At 42.0% G+C, this 4,164-nt stretch overlaps 1 long non-coding RNA gene across 1 annotated transcript; it reads left to right on the forward strand.

Moving 5' to 3' along the window:
• Window positions 1–127: 127 nt before the first annotated feature.
• On the forward strand, window positions 128–964 carry LOC112079109 (uncharacterized). The gene is made up of 3 exons (XR_002895861.2): window positions 128–475; window positions 618–675; window positions 875–964. It is a non-coding gene; the product is annotated as an uncharacterized lncRNA (long non-coding RNA).
• Window positions 965–4,164: the final 3,200 nt, after the last annotated feature.

A 4,164-nucleotide genomic window follows, 5' to 3' on the forward strand; every position in this document is an offset into this window, starting at 1 on the left:
TAGTGGTTAGAGTGTAGAGGTTGGCAGGTAGCCTAGTGGTTAGAGTGTAGGGGTGGCAGGTAGCCTAGTGGTTAGAGTGTAGAGGTTGGCAGGTAGCCTAGTGGTTAGAGTGTAGGGGCTTCAGGTAGCCTAGTGGTTAGAGCGTTGGACTAGTAACCGAAAGGTTGCAAGATCGAATCCCCTGAGCTGACAAGGTATAAATCTGTCGTTCTGCCCCTGAACACTGTTCCTAGGCCGTAATTGTAAATAAGAATTTGTTCTTAACTGACTTGCCTAGTTAAATAAAGGTTAAAAGAAAAAGAAAAAAGATCCCTGATGTAGAGACTTCATGATCATGTTATTGTCATTCTTACATTGTACACTTTCTGATAAAATGCTTTAAAATCTGTTGAAATCTGTTCTCTTACAGGACCAAGTCRGTGAAGAGGACGTTGACGACGCTTTCAAATCCATGTTTGCTCAGCTTGCAGGAGAGGTAGGTTTCCCTTATTGATCATCTGTTCGCTAAGTTAGAGACGGCCATCTTGGGAATATCAGCTCTATGTAGTTTAGCTAACAAATATGCTTGAACCTCTTTTTAAGATCAATGTCTGAAACACGGTTTTCTGTGACTATAGGACATGGAGATATCTGTCCGTGAGCTCAGGACCATCCTGAACAGGGTGGTGACTAGACGTGAGTACAGAGGTTTCCTTTCGTTTTGAACGCACAATGTCCTCATACACTATTGACCCCAAACCACGGGACAGCCCACCATTGGTGTAAGGCGCCCCCCGCTTCTCAAGAGGACACRAGGTATATKTATTGTGGGTTTTGCTGTAGTAAGACTCAGATCATCCGTTTTGAATGTTTTGGTGGGGTTGTGTGCTTTCAGATAAAGACCTGAAGACAGACGGTTTCAGTATGGAGTCCTGTAGGACCATGGTCAACCTCATGGATGTATCCTCTACTGTYTGTCTKTGTTGATCAGGGTCCCCACCAAAGACATAGATTGACTAGAATGGACATTCTAGTTCAAGTCAGTTGGGGAAGAGTTCTMGTCATTCTCTTTCTATGGTTGAGACCCTGATCAGTGTTTCAGTAAGACAGTCAGTTAGTTATTGAGTGTTTCATTAAGACAGTCAGTCAGTTATTGAGTGTTTCAGTAAGACAGTCAGTTAGTTATTGAGTGTTTCATTAAGACAGTCAGTCAGTTATTGAGTGTTTCAGTAAGACAGTCAGTCAGTTAGTTCTTAATGTTTTTGTCACACTCAGTGTATGTAAACACAATGGAATGTCTCGATGTATATACCTTTGATAGAGAGTATGACCTGCTATCTGCTATCATAAGGCATTACTGCATCTAAACCATTGAAATACTTAGAACTAACGAACTACAAACAATATCTTCCAATTGTAAACGTCATGTCCCCGTGGCGGGTGGGCCGGCGGCCACATTGACATCTGTACGGTAATATCTTAGTTTGACTGGCAACGAAGATTAATCTTCATCAATATACTAATATAATACTCACGTATAGCGCTCACTAACACGGAAACTGACAAGACTGTATAAACATGGCGTTCCAAGTTTGAACAGACAGCAGATGAAGTTGTCAAAGGTCTATGGCCCATCGTCTCTCAAGCATATAGAGCGAGCGACTAGCCACTCTAGATCAGTGCTGTTGATTGCAGTGCTTTGAAACCTAACGAGGGAGAACGACAGAGTCAGGTGTGTGTGTGTCGTTGTGTGTGTGTTGGGTGTGTGTGTGTGTGTGTGTGGTGTTGTGTGTGTGGTGTGTGTGTGTGTGTGTGTGGTGTGTGTGGTGTTGTGTAAGTGGTGGCTATACCTGCCAAGACTCTCACGCACAGACAGTCGCATTCTCATGGAGCTCTATGGACCTCTGAGCTTGTATCCTAGTCCATATTCCTCTATAGATGACCTATCGTATAACCAACAAGAATATCTATACATTACTCTATAGATAACCGTATCCGATAATCACGATACACACGCAATATAACAGGTTCTCTTACTATATGTAGACCTTTGACCTACCGTAAACCACTAATCAACACGACAGATATCACATTCTCTATAGTATGAACCTAATCCGATAAACACAGCAATATACACAATTCTCTATACAAGATTACCTAACCGATTAACACGCACACGAGTGATCACTTCTCCTCTATAGATGACCATAATACAGATAGAACACCACAGATAGTATATTTACCTAGTATAGACTGACCGCTACCGATAACAAACGACAGACTATAGCACAATCTCCTATATGATACTACCACAACAAGATCACATTCTCTCAGCATACTAGATAAACAGGAGTCATACAATCTTATATAACTAAACACGATAAACCAGAAGTGACGATTCTCATCTGACAGTAGCACAAGCAGCGCATGTACCTAAAAATCGACTTTCAAAAAGAATATCGGGACTTGATACTGGCAGCTTGTTAATACGTGTTGGACACTATAGCGTCCTTGGAATTGAATCCCACATACAGATGTTGAAAGAGGAATATACGATTGTGCCTTTACATGATTCTATTCATACTGTCTATGCGAATATATATATATATATTTCACTGCTCAAAAAAAAAATAAAGGGAAACAACCTTAAACAACACAATGTAACTGCAGTAATTCACACTTTCTGTGAAATCAAACTGTCCACTTAGGAGCAAACTGATTGACATAATTTCACATGCTGTTGTGCAATGGAATAGACAAGAGGTGGAAATTATAAAGGCAATTAGAAGACACCCCCAAAAGGAGTGGTTGTCTGCAGGGTGGTGACGACAGACCACCCAGTTCTATGCTTCTGGCTGATGTTTTGGGTCCTTTTGAATGGCTGGCGGTGCTTTCACTCTAGTGGTAGCATGAGACGGAGGTCTACACCCCACACAAGTGGTTCAGGTAGTTGCAGGTTCATGCCAGGAGTGGCAATCAATGCGAGCTGTGGCAGAAGGTTTGCTGTGTCCTCGTCAGCGTAGTGTCCCAGAGATGGAAGGCGCTAGCCAGGAGACAGGCCAGTACCTCAGGAGACTGTGGGGAGGCCGTAGGAGGGCAACAACCAGCAGCAGGACCGTACCCGTCGCTTTGTGCAAGGGAAGGAAGCACTGCCAGAGCCCTGCAAAATGAACCTCCAGCAGGCCACAAATGTGCATGTGTCTGGCTCTATACAAATGTGTTCCTTTATATTTTTTTGAGCAGTGTATTATAAATATAGTATATATAGATATAATATTATATGTTCTGGTTGTTCTGTTACAAAGATGTTAGAATGATCAGAGGTAAATATCCCTTAATCAGTATTGTGGGTTTTTCCGAGCGAAATATAAACCTAGGGCTCTAAAGGAATTGCAGGTCTCCTTAGCTTTCTCAACCAACAGCAGGACAGGTTACAGACATGTGAATAAATCTCCTCTAGTTGTGTGGTAGAGAGAATAACCAGGACTACCAGCCCTTCCTGATCTTTTCCAGAGGAGCTGAACTCTATCAGGCTAGACGGGCCATGCATCTTTCTCTAAGTGATACTCTGAGGTCAACAAGAATGTCAGAGGAATAAAGAGAAGCCTCAATAACTGACTGACTGTCTTACTGAAACACTCAGTAACTGACTGGCCGTCTTACTGAAACACTCAAATATACTGACTGACTGCTTACTGAAACACTCATATAACTGACTGACTGTCTTACTGAAACACTCAGTAAACTGGACTGCTGTACTAAACACTCAATAACTGACTCAGTCTTAGCTGAAACACTCAATAACTGACTCACTGTCTTACTGAAACACTCAGTAACTGACTGACTGTCTTACTGGAACATCACAGTAACTGACTGACTGTCTTTACTGAAACACTCAGTAACTGAATGGCTGTCTTACTGAAACACTCAATTAACTGACTGACTGTCTAAATGAACACTCAATACCTAACTGACTGTCTTACTGAAACACTCAATAACTGACTGACTGTTTACTGAAACACTCAGTAACTGACTGGCTGTCTTACTGAACACTCATAACTGACTGACTGTCTTACTGAAACACTCAATAACTGACTCACTGTCTTACTGAAACACTCAGTAACTGACTGACTGTCTTACTGAAACACTCAGTAAACTGACTGACTGTCTTACTGAACACTCAGT

This window comes from Salvelinus sp. IW2-2015, unplaced genomic scaffold (genome assembly GCF_002910315.2).
Source record: "Salvelinus sp. IW2-2015 unplaced genomic scaffold, ASM291031v2 Un_scaffold6931, whole genome shotgun sequence".
NCBI lineage: Eukaryota > Metazoa > Chordata > Actinopteri > Salmoniformes > Salmonidae > Salvelinus > Salvelinus sp. IW2-2015.